The sequence below is a fragment of the Lissotriton vulgaris genome, chromosome 3_1 (assembly GCF_964263255.1).
Source record: "Lissotriton vulgaris chromosome 3_1, aLisVul1.2, whole genome shotgun sequence".
Classification (NCBI taxonomy): domain Eukaryota; kingdom Metazoa; phylum Chordata; class Amphibia; order Caudata; family Salamandridae; genus Lissotriton; species Lissotriton vulgaris.
The window spans coordinates 1,622,723,806-1,622,746,503 of NC_141689.1; positions in this window are offsets into that span (position 1 = coordinate 1,622,723,806).

Consider the following 22,698-nt stretch of genomic DNA (forward strand, 5'->3'; position numbering starts at 1 on the left):
TGTAGAGCAATTGTTGTCTATTTGCTATTTGCCCAAAATTATTTGTTATTGTTCTTTTGAAATGTTTGATTTGGTTGACAACAATCATCCATGTTTGAGTCTTTCTTTCATGTTGTACATCAGGTCCCCCCAGGGGCAAGAGGACAGAGGAGGAAGTAGCGGCGCGGGTGGAGCAGGAACAGGAAGGCCAGGATAGGTCCGGTGAGGGCTCCTCTGCTGGCCCCAGTAGGTTTTCATGTTACTATTAATAATTATACTTCCCTATCTTTTAGAGTACCTATTTTTTACTAACGTTCCTCATTCGATTTTTTCTAAATCGTCTTTGATCTTCTTGTAGACTGTTTCTAAATTCTTATCCTGCCTCTACTATGACTCCCTGTGGTACTACTAGATTATTATTATTAGTCTGTCTGTGTAGCTAACTAAGCTTGCACAGTTGGCAAAAGGTGTTAAACGAAACTCCCATTCTATTCAGCAATAGCTCTATGCACGGAGTGCAGTCCTCTGGGATGTCCATAATGTCTTTTGAAGTCTTCTAAATGTTTATGCTTTGACAATTCCTAACAATGAAATGTCAATCACCAGCAAGAAAGAATAAGATACTAGTTTACTTTTTAATTAGATAGAAGGAAAATCCATACTACTATTGTTGCAGGGACAATTCTGTACAAACAGAACTATGGACACTAAATAGTGCATTGTTTATCAATTATAATAGGCGCAGTTAGACTTTCCACATTCCTCAGTCATAACAGAATTTGAACCCCCAATCTCCTTACTGACTAGCTAGTGTGGCAGAGTCATTTAGCTCCCTAATTCATCGATGATTGATCCCCAATGATGATTATCCAACCCAGGACATAAGACTATGGAGTCAGAGTCCAGAACTGTTAGAGCGACGGACTCATGCTTGCAAATTGCAAACCCTTTCGCTCACTCAATCATGAATAAAAACCACAGAGTCTATGTACGTTTTAAAGCTTTATTAAAAGTAAAAACATTTATTAAAATCAAGTTCATCATACAACATAAACGGTGGATTGAAAATGGAAAAGTGCTTAGTGATTTCACACATTAATTGTAGGCGAGCCCTAACCTGGTTGCAACTTCAAATCTTCTTTGTGGTGCTGAATCGTTGCTGACTCCATCCTAGTGATGATGATCTGATCTTGCTCTTGTTCTTAGAAGGGAAGCTTCTGTCTGTTATGAGAAAAATGGTGCGTGTTAAAAAGCAGGCATTCAACAGTTGTGCCAAAAAGTGTAGCAAAACAACACCCTTCCATGAAAAAAGGGCAATTTTTAGTTTTGACTAGACAGTCACAAATTAGTAAATTTGTTTCTGTAGTCGTAGTGACATTTTTTCATTCCTAGACAAAATACTAGGAAGTGGTGTATATTGCATCTAAGAATCTGAAATGTATTTTCTAGGCGAACATCGGCACAACCATCCACCGGTGGTGGGCACGCCTCGGGCGGAGGCGGTGCAACAGCCAGCGGAAACTGCTGTGGGGGATGCCACGGTAGTGGCGGACAGTGGTAAAGCTATTATATTCCTTACTTATTGAGATTGCAGACTGGAGAGTGTGCTCTCTGCACGGGTATATATGTTGTACAGTACAAGTATACTATACTGTTAAGAAGACTTACAAATATTAGAACTACGTTTTTATCAACCAGGTAGTAGCCTCCTCTAAATTGACTACAACTCAGCTGTGAAAGTTTTTTCGAGAATCCAAGTCAGATCAGAGATGAACTTGATGGATGGGATGAACGAAAATGGAAAGAAGGGTGTAAGTAAGTGTGGAAGGACGAGCGAGTTAAAAGTAATGATGACTGGCAAAGAATGATACGTGTTTTTGAATGGTGCCCGAGGTGTCTGGGAATATGATGCATGGCTGGTTGAGGATGGAGCAAGGATGGGTAGAAGGAGAAAGGGAAGAGAACTGCCTGGGTGGGTGAAACAGAAACTGTATGTGTGCGCAAAATAAAATGAGAATGTTGTTTTCCCATGAGAAAAAGTAAGGTTTGTCCAGTTGAGACATTAAGAAGAATGATTGACATTTACTTTAAATGGATGGATGCCTGGATCATGGTACTATCTGACTCATAGATAGCATATGTGTATGTAGAGAGAGTAGAAGGTCACTGGATGAACTAAGTGTTACTTTGAAGAGCATGTAACACCGCACCCGCACGTCCGTTCCAGTGTAGGAAAGGCAAGGAAAAGAAGTTGTAATTTTTCCAAATACTACCATGAATAGTAGCAGTAGTTTGTATTGCAAGCACAGCATATATCCGGCAATTATGGGGGCCATTCACTACCTCTGTTAATAATTTTAGTACAACTCTGTCATTCATGTGTGGCCTATCAGTGTTCACTCAATAAAAAACAAAGCACCTAAAGTCATCCCAAATGTAATCAAATACATATCCTGTGGAGGGATAAATAATCATATTATTTATCTTCTTCATTTTTCTTTTCTAGTAGTCATTGATCCTGTAGGGTGAAAGTTAAATTAATTAAGCAGTAGCCCTTGTAACAGAGTATTCTCAGTGCCACCCGTAATAGAAAAGTAAGAGCTTCACCACCTGCATGTACTGGACAGGTACAGTAACGCAAGCCTGTGTCATCATGGCGTGCGTCTGTTTTTCTCGGGTGCAAGTTGACTGCGCTGGCATTTTGCCGGCTTCCAGAAGTTTACGTACCAATTTCGCTAAACATGAGAGAGGACGAAGAATAAGACTGGTGTACTATCATAGTCGACTCTAATGTAGTGAGTCCATAGTGCTCTAATGTTAGAGCAAGGCTGAAGAAGTGGGAGGTTAGATAGATACGGGCCACAAATGTTATGTACTGTGCTTGCAAGTGGATCACTGACATATTATAGAATACCAAAATATGGACCTACAAAAATATCGAGGTAAAAATATAGAATGCCAAAGTATCGATCTCCTATCTCCAAACAGGTAAGTACAAGAATATTGAATCAAAAATATCGATGTTAAAAATATAGTTAGTCAAAATATCGAATTTTTTTAAAGGCTTTCAATGAATTAAAAATTAATGAAAAAATAAATATAATGAACTTAAACATACTTAAAATACTTAAATAACCTTAAAATGAATAAATAATTAATGTAAGTAAAAAAAACATATACATTTATTTGTTTATATATATATATATATATATATATATATATATATATATATATATATATATATATATATATATATATATACGTAATATTAATTAATTAAAATATAATATTTTTATCGTAGGATAGCGGAAAGGGTCAAATTTACTATTACCACTCCAGTGAGCAGGAAAAGCGTTGGATAGCGTACGGGTAAAAATTACCATTCTCACTCCAGAGAGTGCAAAAGTAGGGAAAGCGTTGGATAGCGTAGGGGTAAAGAATACTATTCTAACTCCAGAGAGTGCAACAGTAGGGAAAGTGCTGGATAGCGTAGGGGTAAAAATTGCCATTCCCACTCCAGAGAGTGCAACAGTAGGGAAAGCGTTGGATAGCTTAGTGGTAAAAATTACTATTCCCACTCCAGAGAGTGCAACAGTAGGGAAAGCGCTGGATAGCGTAGAGGTAAAAATTACTATTCCAACTCCAGAAAGTGCAACAGTAGGAAACGCGTTGGATAGCGTAGGGGTAAAAATTACTATTCCAACTCCAGAGAGTGCAACAGTAGGGAAAGCGCTTGATAGCAAAGGGGTAAAAATTACTATTCCCACTCCAGAGAGTGCAACAGTAGGGAAAGCGTTGGATAGCGTAGGGGTAAAGAATACTATTCTAACTCCAGAGAGTGCAACAGTAGGGAAAGTGCTGGATAGCGTAGGGGTAAAAATTGCCATTCCCACTCCAGAGAGTGCAACAGTAGGGAAAGCGTTGGATAGCTTAGTGGTAAAAATTACTATTCCCACTCCAGAGAGTGCAACAGTAGGGAAAGCGCTGGATAGCGTAGAGGTAAAAATTACTATTCCAACTCCAGAAAGTGCAACAGTAGGAAACGCGTTGGATAGCGTAGGGGTAAAAATTACTATTCCAACTCCAGAGAGTGCAACAGTAGGGAAAGCGCTTGATAGCAAAGGGGTAAAAATTACTATTCCCACTCCAGAGAGTGCAACAGTAGGGAAAGCGTTGGATTGCTTAGGGATAAAAAGTACTATTCCCACTCCAGAGAGTGCAACAGTAGGGAAAGCATTGGATAGCAGGAGCGTAAAAATTACTATTCCCACTCCAGTGAGTGCAACAGTAGGGAAAGTAAATACTTCATATATACATAAAAATAAAATAAATAATAATATAAATTACAAATTAATTAAAATACTTAACACTTTTATATAATATATTAATTAATCAATTACAAATGAAAATAAAAATTCATTAATAAAAATAATTACCTAATAATACAAATTATTTACCAATTAACAATAAATTAATTAACAATTAGAAAATAATTAAACATTTGATAAAATAAAAAAAAAAGTTTAAAATAGAATTACTTACAATTAAATTACTCCCCACCCTATTCCCTTATAAACCCACAACCCACTACCGAAACTAAATTAATAAAATTAACATAATTATCAATTAATAAATTAATTTAAATTGCCCATTATATTTTGATTAATTACCAATTAATAATTAATTAACAATTATTTCACAATAAATATAAATAAATAAATTAACATATTTAAATATTTATAATTAAATACCTTCCCACCCTATTCCCCTATAAACCCACAACCCGCTACTGACAATAAATTACTAAAATTAACATATTTATCAATTAATCTATTAATTTTAATTAATTACAAATTATATTTTAATTAAATACCAATTAATATTTAATTATTAATTGATTCAAAATAAATACCAATAAATAAATTAACATATTTAAATATTTATAATTAAATACCTTCCCACCCTATTCCCCTATAAACCCACAACCCGCTACTGACAATAAATTACTAAAATTAACATATTTATCAATTAATCTATTAATTTTAATTAATTACAAATTATATTTTAATTAAATACCAATTAATATTTAATTAATAATTAATTCAAAATAAATACCAATAAATGAATTAACATATTTAAATATTTATAATTAAATACCTTCCCACCCTATTCCCCTATAAACCCACAACCCGCTACTGACAATAAATTACTAAAATTAACATATTTATCAATTAATCTATTAATTGTAATTAATTACAAATTATATTTTAATTAAATACCAATTAATATTTAATTAATAATTAATTCAAAATAAATACCAATAAATAAATTAACATATTTAATTAATTCTAATTAAATTACTTCCCACCCTATTCCCCTATAAACCCACAACCCGCTACAGAATTATATTACACAAAAATTAAATACCATAAAAATAATTAATTAATATAAATAATAAAATAAATATACACTTTTCAAACATATACTAATATAAAAAACACTTTAAAAATTGATATTAACTTACTTACCTCAAATTCGAGATTCTGTCCATTCTATATTTTTGTAGTCTATATTCTGTCCATTCTATATTTTTGTAGTCTATATTATGTCCATTCTATATTTTTGTAGTCTATATTCTGGTCATTCGATATTATGTCCATTCTATATTTTTTAATTCGATATTAATGCTATCCTATTCAATATTTTGTAGTCTATATTCCGTCCAGTCGATATTGTGTCCATTCTATATTTTTTAATCGATATTAATGCAAATCGATAATAAAAACTCGATATTTTGACTGTATACCCTTGCAAGTTGCTAGTTCTACTGTGACACAACGTTCTGCTGAATTATTTTGTGTTAATCTTAAAAAGCATGTTTTTCTTTCTCCATATAGATGCTCCTTCAAAACTGTCACGGAAGGAGCTGGCTAGACGGGCCCGGCAACGGAAACTGGAAGCGACTGTCGCCGAATATTGGCGGCTGGTGGCCCAGGAGGAGGAGGACACACAGTCGACCTCCACGACATCCACAGCGACAGCTGCATCCTCCTCCGTGCTCTCTGGGACAGCCAGTCAGTGCAGGCCTCCAGCGGTACAGAGCCGTGGTACCGCAGCCACCCGCCACCGCCAAGCAGCCAAAAAATCAGCTGCCCCCCACAGCAGGTGCAAGGCACGCGTGCACCGCCTAACCCTCAGAGTGTCCTACCTTGAGCAGGAGCAGAAGAAAATGAAAATCCTGCTCAAGAACCTCCGCAAGGAGCATGACCACCTGGCCAAAAAAGTACACCGCCGGCGGCATTAGAGGAGGGGAGACTGTCCCTTGCCCGTTTTTTAAAGACTTTTAGGGGGTGGGAATTAGGAGTTGTTTTTTTTGTACTTAGGGACTATTTATTTCACAGACATTGTTTGGGGTTAGGTAGGGGGGTGGGTCGGGTATTGCTGGATAGTTTATTTTTGTTAGGGATATAAATAATTATTACTTTCAACTTAAATATAGCATACGTGTTTGCACTGCAGTTGAGGCTAGGGGGGGGGGGGTGTTTTCCTGAAGCTTAAGTGGCTTCTTAATTCAAATTGTGTGAGTAATTGCCCAAATGTTTACAAAAGTAAATGCCTCTCACAGAGTTAGAGAATTCAATTGTCCTAGGACTTTAGAAGCAGAGAGCAAAGAAATGCAGAGTCACACTCATAGAAGTTCACAGCAATAACATTACTTAAAAGATAAGTAGAAATGAATGGATACTGTTACTGTATGTTGTACTTGTCCTGTTGAATTTGGGAAGTTGCATGCATCCAGCCATTCCTCTTAGTTCCGGTACTCCTCCGTTCCATCTGACGATCCGTCAATCAATGTTGGTTACCATAAGACACCCTGTCCACTGCCTGCCTGGCGGATGCTGAATTGCGGCTCGCTAATGTGAAGCCTGACTTCATCCTTTTTTCAATTGCACAGGGTGAAAGCCGTAAATGTAATGTAAATGTTGTAAATGTTGTAATGTAACTGTTGATGGAAAAACAGGAAGTGATATTAAAACACCACTGAAAATAAAATATAAGGTACGTACGCTGTGTAGTGCAAAAAGTCACACTTTCAGTTTCAGAATCGACAGTACAATAGTTTCGAAAAGGCGTACTCTGAGTCTCCTTTTGAAGGATAGATAAGTATGGGCGAATTTTGCGGATCTTTCCCCTCAAGCTAGGTGTACTGTAAACTACGATTTTAGAACAAAATTAGACCTTCCCAGCAGTGCTCCCAGACCCCAAAAAACGTGCGATATTGCTACCTGTCTGAGGCCTAGTGGAAAAAGGTGAAAAAACGTACTTGCAAAGTAAAGTAGGCCCAAATCCCCCCTTTCCCACCAAAGATTTTCTTCAAACCACTTGCAATCAAAATTAGACATTTATCGACAGGTGCTCCAAGAGTAGACCCCAGAACCTAGTTGCCAAAATCTCGAACACCCCCAAACACATGCAATACTGCTAACCCTAACGAGCCCTAAGTTAAAAATAGTGTCAAACGCTTACTTCAGCTAGGACCTAACTACCCTTTGCCACCATGGATTTTCTCCAAATCACTTGCAATCAAAACTATCCATACCCAGCGTTTCTCCAAGACCCCCCAACACCGCCCCCCCAAACACCAGGAACTCCTCCAAGCAGGCCCCCAAAAACACAAAAGTGAGCGAAACCTCTGAAAAGTGAAAAACATTTTCACCATGGATTTTATCCAAAACACTTTTATCTGGTATTAGACCTTCACAGCAATGCCCCCAGACCCGTCAACCCAGGCGGAAACAAGTTTAACACCCCCAAACAGGCAAAAAGCAAAAATACAAAAACGGGAACTTCGAAATATTTAGCCCTAGTTCCAACATCACTCCATGCGCGCTCTGCAGCTAGGCCCTAACTCCCCTTTGCCACCATGGATTTTCTCCAAACCACTTGCAATCAAAACTATCCATACCCAGCATTGCTCCAAGACCCCCCAACACCCCAAACACCAGGAACCCCCCCAAGCAGGCCCCCGAAAACACGAAAGTGAGCGAAAAATCTGGAAAGTGAAAAACTTTTCCACCATGGATTTTCTCCAAAACACTTTTATCCGGTATTAGACCTTCCCAGCAATGCCCCCAGACCCCTGCAACCACCTGCAAAAAAGCAGAACACCCCCAAACAGGCAAAAAGCAAAAATGGGCCTACCTTCAATTCAGTCCAAATACGCTTTGCAGCTAGGCCCTAACTCTCATTTTCCACCATGGATTCTCTGAAAAACAAATGCAATCAAAATTAGACTGTGCCAGCAGTGCTCCCAGATCCCGAACCCCACCCCCAATAACCTAGAAGCCCCCCAAACAGAACCCCAAAAACAGGTAAGTGAGCAAAAACTGAAAAACGTTTTCACCATGGATTTGGTCCAAAACACTTGATTCCGATATTAGACCTTCCGAGCTATGCCACCAGACCCCTGCAGCCACCCGCAAAAAATCAGAACACCCCTAAACAGGCAAAAAGCAAAAATGCAAAAACTCAAACTTAGAAATTTTTTAGCCAACCAGTCAACATCGGTCCAAATGCGCTCTGCAGCTAGGCCCTAACTCCTCTTTCCCACAATGCATTTTCTTCAAATCACTTGCAATCAAAATTATGCTATCCCAGCAGTGCTCCCAGACCCCCAGACCCTCCCCCACAAATCTAGAACACCCCCAAACAGCCCCCCAAAAACATGCAATACTGGTATATTCAAAACATGGCAAATTGCACTGTTCACAAAACATTGCTGTTTTCAGCAATTCCACTACTTTGATCCTCTTGAAACTTACCTGGACAGTCACTTGTTCCAGCGATTCACAAGAATCTCAGCCGGGCAGAACAAAATCGAACCACTGCGCTCTTTGAAGAAGAAGAAGGTCTACGACTAGTTTTCACTGAGTTTTTACCCAAACACACGCGCCCGCAAAACACCCAAAAAGGCCAAAGTTCTCCCAAATCTGGACCAAAGAACACCAAACACCCCTAAATCCTTGCCAACATCATTATGAATGAGCCTGCATCGGGGCTCGAGCCCTAGAATCAGCGTGAACCATACCAACTTAAACCCAAAAACCCTAGTAAATCGTACTGAACCCTAAACCCTAGATATGCTTAGTCTGTCTGTGTCAAAGAGCCTAGGTTTGCTACATCAGGAGGATGCTTCACTCAGTGGTGCCTGTCTTGACCGTCTGCATGGCCCTGCCGCAAGCATGGGCCAAAACTCTGTTCTGCTCAAGAATTTGCGATTTTTCGGTAATTTCGCGAGATTTGTGAAATACCGAAAAACAGCAAATTTTGCAAACATAACGGATGTTTGGCCCAAGCTTGAGGCAGTGCCATGCAGAGGGTCAAGGCAGGCACCACTGAGTAAAGAAACCTGATGTAGCATACCTAGGTTCTTTGTCAGACAGACAAAGCATATCTAATTGTATGCAGTAAGCCACATAGCCCCAATTTTACATGAACTGCTGTCTGGAGTGGACTCTGCCTGGCATAACAACAACAGTACACTGCCTCGCCCTCGACCACTACATACCACGAATAGACAGACATGTAGTTCTGCTGTAGTAGTTGTTGTAGACTGGTTTACCTGTTTGCCACTCACAAATTGGCCATAGTTCTTCCGTAAACTGACGCTGATGATCCATCCATCCCAGTGAGTGACTGTAAAGAAAAAAGATATATTATTGAATCAATCATCATGGTATATTGGCAAGTGAGTCTGCTCCAAGGACATTTTGCATATTGTGAAATGCAATATAGTGGCCCCTGAATTTGAAGTACAATTTTAATTAAACTAGGTAAAAAAAAAACAGTTGTTGACATGAGTTCCAATTACTGTGTAAAAGATTAAATAATAACTAAGACAAAACATATGAATCATCATTTCATGCACAAAACACAAACAGCAATTGGTTTCATCAGAGCCAGACACATCCATTGCTGTCCACTGCATTCCATCTTCTCAATTATTCATTACCTGTTCAACTTTTTGTCTGCATCTTCTTTGGAAAGTGAGGGCCCACAGGGCAGGCTCTCCTGTCAATATCAGAAGTAACTCTTTCAGCAATCAGCAAGCATGTAGTCAGTCTGTAATTTCAGTCCCACTTGAGGGGACTCGTCGTAATCCATCCATCTGCCTTGAGGGAAATGGATAGGGAGAGTCTGGAGGAGGAGTATAAAGGAGCATGATTGAGTTGTGAACTTGTGAACCTCAGGAATGCAGACTGCGGCACATTCAAATCAATAAGGAATATAAGATAAAGACAGTGCTGCTGATGGACTTGTTGTGATTAGGTGATTAGAGTTTTGTTGTGGTAAAAGTTGCAAAACAAAGAAAGACACACAGGAATAAAAGTGAATAAGGACGAAAAAAAGGAAGTCATTTTCAGGCCTCGGTGTCAGGGAAGTAGAGCTCGTCCTCAAACTCCATGAATTGAGACGGGAGTAGGTCAGGTAACAGAGAAGAACTTCTGTCACCTAAGTCGGTGTCCTCTTCTTCCTGCGTGCATTCACGTACTTTGTAATCTGGTTGTATGAAGTGCTGATTCATCTTGATCAGTGTTAACCTCTCCACAGTTTTGGCAGAGAGGCGGGTCCTTGTTGAAGTTACAATGGCACCAGCAGCACTGAAAACACGTTCAGAAGATACACTTGCGAGTGGGCAAGACAAATAATTTAGAGCCTGGTTGGTGATCAGTGGCCATAGAGCCATTTTCCTGCACCAATACAGCAATGGGTTCTTATTAACAAAGACCTCTGTTGGGTCATCCAGATATGCCTGCACCATCGACTCAAGGTTCTCCACGGTTGCTCCACTTTGCGTACCATCCATGGCCTTTGCAGCACTGGAACGAGCAAACCCTTGATGAGTTAGCCAATCCGCTTCCGACAATATTATGGCTGGGCCTGGTGCAGGTGAGGATGATGATACGGTTGCTTCTGGTGTCGTTAACGGCTGTGAGGGAAAGTGACTCCCTTCGCCCACAGATTCAGAAGTGGAACTTGATGCTGGATTGCCTGCTGATTCAGTTGGACTTCTGCCGGCTCCTTGAATTTTCTGCTGATCTTTTTCGAAACCCAGTGGCTGACACAGCTAGCCAATGTTTGTACTTTGAAACATCTGCTTTATCAAAAGGAATGAATGCTTTGCTGGCCACTGCTTTTTTGTACCGTGGATTCAGAATATTGGCACAAATGTAATGTTGTTCTGTATGTATATTTTTAAGCCTTTCATTGGCAACTAGGCGGCTTAATAACCTCTCCCCCAACAGATATGCGTCTTGCTTTTCAACATCATCTCTGAACGTTGAAGACACCGCCTTCAGTTGGTGCTCTAGCATGACCAACAATGGGATAGCTTTGCCCAAAGAACAGTCCTCCCTGCTGACTTCACTCGTGAAGACCTCAAAAGGACGCAGCATGTCTGTCAGGCTTTTAACTAGCTTCCATTCCTCCAACTCTAGCCTCATGTCTTTCATAGTAGAACCTAGTTTAAAGACATACCCATTGATTAGCATGCACTGCTCAGACAGATGCTCAAGCATGTAAAAGGTTAAGTTCCATTGTGTTGCCACCTCCTGGATGAGTCCATTGACTGGCACTTTACCTTCATGTTGCATGCTCCTCAGTTCCTTCCAGGCCTTAAAATAATGGCTGAAATGTGTGCAGATTCTTCGGCAGGTGGTCAGTAACTTCCTGACTGTGTTTTCATTTTTCAAGAAATCTTGCACAACCAGGTTTATACAGTGCGCCAAACACGGCACTCTGAAATAGTCACCTTGCTGCATGGCCTTAACTATATTACTGCCATTATCCGTGGAAACATAAGCAATTATGCGATTTCTTGGTTGCAGCCATTCAGAGACCTTACTGTTAAACTCCTCCAAAACGTTTTCTCCATGGCAAACATGGCTAATGTTGCATGTTTCCGAGTAGCTTGAAAAACTGTGTCCAGGTCAACAACTGCACTTGACTTGTCTCTAACCCCTGCAAAATGCCCTGAAAAAGAGACCCAGTGTGCAGTGATACACATGCAATCAAGGGCTTGGCAACTGGTCCACATGTCTGTTGTCAAGTCGATAGTGTGAACAGCACTTTTCTGCAAAGCTGCCCCAATCATCTCCAGCACATCTTGATGTAGTGCTGGAACTGCAACTCTGGCAAAATAGGACCAGCTAGGAACCTTCCATTTAGGGCAGACTGTTGCCACTAATTCTAGAAACCCCACCCCTTCCACGAAAGAAAAAGGGAGAAGGTCCAGCGCTAGCATTTTAGCCAGCTTTGCATTATACAGACATTACCGTTGGGTGGTTGCGTTCAAATGGCGCCTCCGACCACAACATTCTGCGAATGGTGGGCTGGATCATTTTACGTGATGATGATGACGTCTTCAAACCAGTTAGGGCCAGTGATGTAGTTTTTCGCATTGGTGTCTCTCCCAGACTCTTAGTGTGCCTCATACATGTTGCAGGGGTAGAGGGTGTGGGTGCTACCACTGCAATGCTGCTGCCAGGGGTACTGGGTGAACCAGAAAAAATGTTGCTCGATTCTTGACTTCCCCCCTGCACAATCAGCCCATCGTCAGCATCAGATGCAATGTGCATGGATACATTTAGATCAGTTCTACTTTGTTGGGCTTCCTCGATCTTACTTAGGTGCGTATACCACTAGATAAGGTGGTGTTTTTTGAGATGACCTCTCTGGCCTCCGGTACCATAGTTGGTACCAAGCTTACCCCGACTAACGGATACTTTACAAATCAAACAAATGACCATGTTTTCTGCCTTTGCGCTAACAGTAAAGAAGGACCAAACTGGGGACTGGTGATGTCTGCTGGTGGTGGAGGTGCTACTTTGACTTTCAATATTAGATGAAGTGGAGGATGGGCGTGACTGAATTTGTTTCTGTTGTTCACTTACAGCACCACTACTTGAGGTCGAGCTGGATGGAGGTCCATGCCGGTTCTTCTGACTAAAAAAGATAGAAGCAGTAGGTTGTGTTGGTGTTGTAGTTAACTGTGGTGGTACCAGTGCCACGCTGCCCATATCCCGCTCAGCAGTCGTTCGGGATAGGGTCAAAATTGTCTGCTGCATGCCCGCTGAGGCTGGAGTGACGACTATGATGACTGGGTCATCATCAGGCGGTTCATCAGCAGCAGAAGACACCACTTCTTGTTTGTCGTCATCACCCATAAGTCGAAGGCTTGCGGGAGCCTTTCTTTTAGGCTTAGCTACCTTTGTCGGCTCATGGCGTGACTCACTCTCAGACTGCATTGCTGGGTCCCAATCACGATCAAGGTCATCAGAATGAAGGGGGCTTGAAGGAGAACTTGTAGTAGTAGTAGTATACCTCCTTGACCTTTTTCTTGCTGGGGATCCGGAAGACATTAGATCATCATCAGGAGGCGTGGCTTCCTCGGATAATACATCCTCTCGAAAATCAATTTCCTGATGTGCCCCTACTTCTGGAGGAACGAGCGTTGTAGGCAGTTGTGCCACTCTATGAACCTCTAGTTGCACCTCTCCATGCACCTGTCCATGCGCCTCTCTTTGCGCCTCTACTTGCGCCTCTCCTTGCGCCTCTACTTGCGCCTCTCCTTGCGGCTCTACTTGCACCTCTCCTTGCCCAAGTACTTGCGCTTGTATTAGTTGCACCTGTGTTCGTCGTTGCGGCTGTGGTTGTTGAACACTCGTCAGCTGAGTTACACCCGGCGTTGATTGGATGGTACTTTCTTGTGATGAGCCAAGATCACTGGTCGATGGTGATTGAACAACCAAAGTGGCTGCCGAAGCACTCATGTTCTTGGACCTAACTTGGCGTGGTGGCACTGAGCCCAATGAAGCGGAGGTGCTGCTTCCAGCTTGGTCCCCGGCGGACACCGCTGCTGCTGCAGGCGTAGTATTTTTTTCCCAAAAAGGTGTTGTGGGAACACCAGTCTCCTTGGTAGGTGGTGCCACTTGCTTCTTCTGATCCTTCTTACTGGCAGTAGCACTGGCAACTTTTTTCGCTGAGGCGCTACGGCCAACTTTCTTTGGGGCCATCTTCTTGAGATGTCCGAACAGCAGGCCTCAGTTGCACGAGTTGCAGAGTTGTCTTGTCTGTGGCCACACGTGAGGTCACGTGACATTGTGCTGCAGACACCGCTGCAGGACTTCTTCCTGGCACTGGTGGTTCTCTTGTGCACCTAAAAGCAATGGAACCCAGAGGAACATAAGTTATACACCCCAAAAAGTCAAAAAATACTCAAAAAATCACCACAATCCAATGCCATCCATGCCCTCAATGATGTTTAAATTCAAGACACGCCACAGCAAGACTAGGCCTATGCACCACTGAGTACCCCTGGGCATAATGGTTGAAAGCAAGGCAAACTGTGTGCAGGCCTGAGCATACTGCCTGGCTTCAAAATGGCGCCTTGACCTCCACCTGGCCAGGCCCTGCCTGTCCCAGGCCTCAAAATGACCCCACCCACAAGGTCAGGCCCCAAAAACGCCCCAAAAAGGAAAAAAACACTCAAAAAATCACCACAATCTAATGCCATCCATGCCCTCAATGATGTTTATATTCAAGACACCCCACAACAAGTCTAGGCCCATGCACCACTGAGTACCCCTGGGCATAATGGTTGAAAGCAAGGCAAACTGGGTGCAGGCCTGAGCACACTGCCTGGCTTCAAAATGGCCCCTTGACCCCCACCACATGGCCAGGCCCTGTCTGTCCCAGGCCTCAAAATGGCCCGCACCCACATGGCCAGGCCCCAACACCCCAAAAAGTTGAAAAACACACAAAAATCACCACAATCCGATGCCATCTATGCCCTCAATTATGTTTAAATTCAAGACACCCCACAGAAAGACTTGGTCCATGTACCACTGAGTACCCATGGGCCTAATGGAAGAAAGCATGGCAAACTGGGTGCAGGCCTGAGCATACTGCCTGGCTTCAAAATGGCCCCTTGACCCTCACCACATGGCCAGGCCCTGCCTGTCCCAGGCCTCAAAATGGTCGCCACCCAAATGGCCAGCCCAACAACGCCCCAAAAAGTTGAAAAACACACAAAAATCACCACAATCCAATGCCATCCATGCCCTCAATGATGTTTAAATTCAAGACACCCCACAGAAAGACTAGGCCCATGCACCACTGAGTACCCCCGGGCATAATGGTTGAAAGCAAGGTAAACTGGGTGCAGGCCTGAGCACACTGCCTGGCTTCAAAATGGCCCCTTGACCCCCACCACATGGCCAGGCCCGGCCTGTCCCAGGCCTTAAATGGCCCCCACCCACATGGCCAGGTCCCAACAACGCCCCAAAAAGTCGAAAAACACTCGCAAAATCACAACAATCCAATGCCATCCATGCCATCAATGACGTTTAAATTCAAGACACCGCACAGAAAGACTAGGTCCATGCACCACTGAGTACCCCTGGGCATAATGGTTGAAAGCAAGGCAAACTGGGTGCAGGCCTGAGCACATTGCCTGGCTTCAAAATGGCCCATTGACCCCCACCACATGGCTAGGCCCTGCCTGTCCCAGGCCTCAAATCGACCCCCACCCACATGGCCAGGCCCCAACAACGCCCCGAAAAGTCGGAAAACGCTAAAAAAAATCACCACAATCCAATGCCATCTATGCCCTCAATGATGTTTAAATTCAAGACACCCCACAGAAAGGCTAGGCCCATGCACCACTGAGTACCCCTGGGCATAATGGTTGAAAGCAAGCCAAATGGGTGCAGGCCTGAGAGTACTGCCTGGCTTCAAAATGGCCCCTTGACCCCCACCACATGCCCAGGCCCTGCCTGTCCCAGGCCTCAAAATGGCCCCCACCCACATGGCCAGGCCCCAACAACGCCCCAAAAAGTAAAAAAAACACTCAAAAAATCATCACAATCGAATGCCATCCATGCCCTCAATGATGTTTATATTCAAGATACCGCACAAAAAGTCTAGGCCCATGCACCACTGAGTACCCCTGGGCATAATGGTTGAAAGCAAGGCAAACTGGGTGCAGGCCTGAGCACACTGCCTGGCTTCAAAATGGCCCCTTGACCCCCACCACATGGCCAGGCCCTGCCTGTCCCAGGCCTCAAAATGGCCCGCACCCACATGGCCAGGCCCCAACACCCCAAAAAGTCGAAAAACACACAAAAATCACCACAATCCGATGCCATCTATGCCCTCAATGATGTTTAATTTCAAGACACCCCACAGAAAGACTTGGTCCATGTACCACTGAGTACCCATGGGCCTAATGGAAGAAAGCATGGCAAACTGGGTGCAGGCCTGAGCATACTGCCTGGCTCCAAAATGGCCCCTTGACGCTCACCACATGGCCAGGCCCTGCCTGTCCCAGGCCTCAAAATGGTCGTCACCCACATGGCCAGCCCAACAACGCCCCAAAAATTTGAAAAACACACAAAAATCACAACAATCCAATGCCATCCATGCCATCAATGAAGTTTAAATTCAAGACACCGCACAGAAAGACTAGGTCCATGCACCACTGAGTACCCCTGGGCATAATGGTTGAAAGCAAGGCAAACTGGGTGCAGGCCTGAGCACATTGCCTGGCTTCAAAATGGCCCATTGACCCCCACCACATGGCTAGGCCCTGCCTGTCCCAGGCCTCAAATCGACCCCCACCCACATGGCCAGGCCCCAACAACGCCCCAAAAAGTCGGAAAACGCTCAAAAAATCACCACAATCCAATGCCATCCATGCCCTCAATTATGTTTTATTTCAAGACACCCCACAGAAAGACTAAGCCCATGCACCACTGAGTACCCCTGGGCATAATGGTTGAAAGCAAGGCAAACTGGGTGCAGGCCTGACCACACTGCCTGGCTTCAAAATGGCCCATTGACCCCCACCACATGGCCAGGCCCTGCCTGTCCCAGGCCTCAAAATGGCCCCCACCCACATGGCCAGGCCCCAACAATGCCCCAAAAAGTCTAAAAACACTCAAGAATCACCTCAATCCAATGCCATCCATGCCCTCAATGATGTTTAAATTCAAGACACCTCACAGAAAGACTAGGCCCATGCACCACTCACTACCCCTGGGCCTACTGGCTAGTGAGGCTTTACAGGCACCCTAAATTAAAAAAAAAATCTACATATAACAGTGGGCTAAAATTCCATGACATAAATGAGAATTAAGTTTAAAAAAAATCACAGAAACATTTGTATCATGCACCCATGACTAACCCTTGCCCTACTGGATACTGTGGCTTCCCACAATATATATTTTGTTAAAATTGTGAATAAAAGTTTTAGAACGGTAGTTGCCTCAACTGCAATGCCCCAAACAAACAACACCAACTAACTTGTAAAATCTCAAGTCCAAAAGTGATCCAAACTCCAAAGTCCAAAAAGTCCTCAAATACAAATATCCAGCAGCCACAAAAAGTAATCCTTCCAGCTCCACATCCAAATCAAAAGTGACCAGGACATGGACACAGCACTGGGAGGAGCCTCCTGGACAGGAACAGGAAGTTGGAGACTCTGGGGCACTTCCTTCCTTCCACCCCACCTCAAAAAATGGACTCCTGCACCAAAAAGTGCAGCCAAATGTCAATCTGAGGAGTTATTCTGATCAAAATCATCAATTTCACAAGGTTTATGCTTCCTGCGGTGGATTTCTTGTGCAGAATTGCAATTTTTGCAGTTTTGGGAACGCGAGCTGTTCAAATCTCCGCCGGAAGTCAGCTGCGCACCGCATCTACATGTTCGGCATTGTTTACTCCAGCAATGCGTGATCGTGGGCCTTTATGACGAACTCGCGTTGTCAAACTCTGGCTGTGCAAGATGGCAAGCCGCGATAACGTAATCGCGTTCGAAAAACTCTCGCGCGATCACGCAGCAAGATCGAAAATGGCCCAGCACACGCAAACCAGGAGAAAAACAACTCGGCGGACACAAAATCACGGTAAGTCAACGCCACGGGCGCGATATTGTATTTTTAAAGCGCGACCAAGAAAAATAATTCGTAGCTTGCGAATTTGCGGATTTTTGGGCAAATTCGTGCGATTTGCGGATCGCAAAATTACCTAAAATCCACAAATTCGCCAGCGAAATGGATTTTACGCCCATACTTAGTTCTCAGCAAAATGAATTGACATCTTCACTTTGGTCATTAATTCCCATCTCAAGATATTAGTCGGGGAAGAGGGAAAGGACAACAGCTGTTTTCTCACCCTTTCCCCCCACTCTAGCTCAAGGGGTTCTGTGAGGGGGAACTGTGCCTGAGACTCCTTGTATAGTTGTGGTGCTCTTTGATAGGGGGAATATCCCCTCCAGTAGGCATGACCTTGCCGCCCCCATGTTTAGTAGAATATGATAAGTTGTCCTGTTTATCAGCATCATGACCACGGCGTCCTCCTCAGGGCAGCCTGGTGCAGACAGTAGTGGGTGTGAGACTTTGGACGTCCTGTCGGTCTTGGGCGTGAATATTCCTACATCCTCACTCTCGCTGTTGGATCCTGGGGGTCTGGTGTCCTCATCCTTGCTATCGCTAGTCGTGTTTTTGTTTTGACACGCTATGAGTTTCCCAGCCGCTTGTGGATTGTTTTGTGAGCTAAATGCAGCAGACGGGGGGGTCGAGATTCGGGAAATTCTAGCATCCATTTGCAGTGGGGCTGAAGAGTCTTGGGTCAGCCAGTCGGGCAACCTCCCAGCCCTAGATCTGGTTGCTTGCTGCCCAGTGAAGGCTTTCTAGCTCCCTCGACCAGTGGGTTGTTGAAACCCGCTGCAGGAATGGTTGGGCCAAAGAGTGACTCTGTGCCAATGTATGGTGTATGGTGAGGAAGGTGCGGACGCTTTGCTTGCAGATTGTTGGATGGAATTGTAGGTCAGGGCCACTTTGAAGATGGCCGAAAGTTCTAACGGTCACCTCTCTTCTAGTCTGAATGTGCATCCTCATGTATTTGATTATGTTGGTGTCGAAGGTTCCCCCCTCCGGCCAGGAAAAGCGTGTATCTTAGTATGTATTTGCCGTTAATAGTTACATTTATATAGCTTTTTAGCTTGTGTTGGGAATCTAGTTTGCATGTGGTTTAAACAAAACTCCATGATGGGTTAGAATTTTTTTTAAGGGATTTAATGCACTTATATACTTCTCAGTTTTTTAAATAAACTTAAATCCTACTCTGTTTATGGGGAAAGACTATGTAGACTGGATTATGCCAGCAATAGTCACTTTTACTATGAGCTTACTTAAGACAGCTATGCATCAAACAAACTTAGTACATAAAAACATGAAAAATAGCAACTTGTAAGAAAGTGCAATACTTAATTCAAAATATTATGAATTCTATTTTAGCAGTGGAACAGCAAAATGCGAACAAATGACAATTTTTTAATACACACAGAATCGTTAACTGGACATACCATTCAGCATAGAACACAGTAGCAATGATGTATCAGCCCCACAAAATCAACAAAAATGCCTCAATTGAAAACCATAATAGCAGTGAATGAGAAATAAATTACAGAGAAGAAAAAATGATGATTTTGTATAAAATCTTAGCCCACTCCGAATGCATGCTGTCCGTCCAATGATGGGGAGAGGCTTGTTGCGGTACACAGTACTAAGTGAGCCCGATAGTCTGTCGATATTAGCTCTGGAACACAGATCGCAACAATTTACGTGTAGAAGGAGCGACTCGACAACTACATAAATCTGGTCGCAGGTGAGTGTCGACCTTGCATGGACACAATGTGGGGCCAGTGGGTACGTGTTCAGATATCCAGCATGGGGAGCGCCTGAGCACTGCATGTAGTGTGCATGCTGTTTTCTGATTGGCTGAGTGCTCCCTACTTACTGTGGCATTCGACTTTATGGTGTTTTGGGAATGCACGCCCCTCCAGGTAAGCGCATTTTATTGGGGCCAATCTCCTAAGACAATTGTGGTGTTGCTGCCTATCTGTGGGATCGATTTGAGTTTTTCCTGTTTGCGCAATTCTCTAAGGGTTACATGTCAACCCACCTGTAATCTTTCCATCAGTTGCTTCAGACCTAGGTCGCAGTGTCTGTCTGACCACATACTTCTGACTCGGGGTTGATGGGGGTCACATCGGGTAAATTCAACAACGGTGATGCAAGTTTGTTATTATACATACATATGTCACGACGTGCATTGGTATCATATTTTCCAATATTAACACTGTCAAGGACACAAGATTATCCACCTCCCAGCTCACTATTTGGAAAAGCAGTTCTTCAAGACTCTGAGATTCAGTGCCATACTACTTGCTCAAAAAGCATTTTGTGGCCATGTTGGCTGTTCTTATTATCACAGCCTGCTTTCGCAAAAGGTGAGAAAAAAAGAAGGTGAGACTGAAAAACTTCCTTCATCTTGTCCCAAGTCTAGGAATGTGACTTTTCTTCCGGAAGCCATGATCCATGAACCGATTGACTGCCCAAAGGAGCTCCCCAACCCAACCTGTTTGGATCCATGGTTAAGACAAATGGGCGCCAGCAAAACCAAATGGACTCCCTTATATAAGTGAATGGGATCCAGCCCCACTGCATTTGTACCCGAATATCGTCTGTCACAGGCACCATTTGCTTGAAGCTGTGAAGGTGATGAACTAAAGGTCCTAGGTGTATTGAGCCCAGCAGACAACAAAGACACATAATGCCTGTAAAAATAATAAACATACAAAAGAATCATGTCCACCTGTATCAGGAAAAAGAGAACACATTTCCCCAATAGTGAAATATCTTACCATGTGACCCTGGAGACACAGCCACTCTCTCCCCCACATCTCTGAATGCTGCCCCAGCAAAATTAGAAGACTCTGAGTTCTCTGGGCTGTTGCTTGTGGCAAAATGGCAATCCCTAGATCGGTCTGAAACCGAGCGCAGTAGAATTTCAAGTCTTGGGTCGGGTCAATATGAGCCTTCTCCAGATTTATTAAAAGGCCATTCTCCTCCAAGATTCTGCAAATTAGATTGACATGTTGTTGAAGAATTGTTTGCAGAGGAGAATGGACAAGCCCGTTGATCAGATAAGGGTGCATCAAGGATTACTTTGCTGTGCAGGTTGACCACAAGAGTTGGCTGAACCTTCTTGAACACCCTCGGAGGTGATGTTAGGTCAAACTGAAGCCCCTGAACCTCCAATGATGGTCCCCCACACAGAACATGGGGAACTTCTAATGAGGGGGATGAATAGGGATATGTAGATAAGCATCCTTAACGTCGAGAATTGGTACCTATTCCCCCAGAGTCACAGGATTAATTTTTCTGCAATGTCTCCATCTTCAAGGCCTCATGTTTCTTCCTGAACATCTGGGCTTCAGCAGCCTGCGAAGGAGTCACATATGTTTCCCTTTTTTTTAAATCCAATCTTTTCCCTGGCATTACCTTTCATGCCTCAGACAATAAAGATGAAAATGAAGGCATTTGTTCAAATTCAAAACTAAAAGCACACATGATAGTGCAGAGAGGGGGTGCTTCATGATAGTCAGCCGTTTCCAGTCCTTGTACTATGGTGTTTCTAGCAATCTTCTAGCTATGCATGTGAAGTACGGGATAGTGGGCCTCCTCCGGACGCCAAGCAACATTTGTCAGAGATATCAAGGCCTAGGGGGGCGTGGCCGGGCTGTTGGCCTTGATGGCCGCATGATTATGAAGCTCCAGAGATAACGGGTCACATCCTGTGAGTCAAGGCTTCCATCCACACTTCACCTGGATCTGCCCGGGGGGGGGGGGGGTGTACCAGAGCACCTGGGGCCCTGGTGATCTGGCTGCAGAAGGGGCGGGCCCAGCCTATCTTGGAGGCCCCACTGCACCGAGCTGCTAGTGAGCCTGAGGCCGGGGCTGCGGTGCCCCTCTGTGCCCTGCCCGTCTTCCCTGCCCCACCTGGGCATGCCAAGTGGCCTCCTCTGGGTAGTCAGGGTGGAGAACATTCCAGGTCGCCTTGAAACTGCGTGCAGGCTTGAGGATGGGCTGCTGCACTGCACCATCCTTTCCTGGCAGGCAGTGGGGCAGCTCCAGCCCCACTGGTGCATGATGGGCATGCCTACACACTGTGTGGTGACCGGCTTGTCAAGCATGTGATTCTCAAAGCCTTCTGGCACTGGTGGAGCACAGTTTAGGCCCTGCCTGCTGGATCCTTCTCGGCCCTGGGGGGTATTAACCCTTGCTGGTGCGACTGACTGTAACTACGCAGTGGGCCAGTGGACTTGAGAGTGACCACTGCCTGGAGCTGGGGCTGGCCTGCAATCCTGCCTGCTGCCAGCTGACCTCTTTGCACCCGAGGACAGCCTACCTGAACACCATCCCTTCCCGCTGGGGTGAGTGCATGGACCCGGCAGCCCCTCAGTGTGCATTTGGTTTCCTGACTCTGCATATTCACTAGGTAGGAGGCATTGCCCATGTCTCTGTTAGTGGTTACAGTGTGGCCTCTTAGTGCCAGCAGTGACTACTACATTGCCCAGGGCATCCATTTGTGGAACTCACTGTTTTGACACCCCCCAAGTTGAGAACTTGGGAGCTTTGGAACTACTACCTATTTTTAACTCTGCGGCAAAGGGTTCCTTATTGCCTCCCTTCACCTGCTCTTCCAATGGTTATCTGGCCCACCTACTTGCAGCTCTGTGGCCTTGCCTCTACTAACCCTCCACCATGATTCATGGTGACCCCAAACAGTGCAGTCTGATGTTCGACTGGCCCA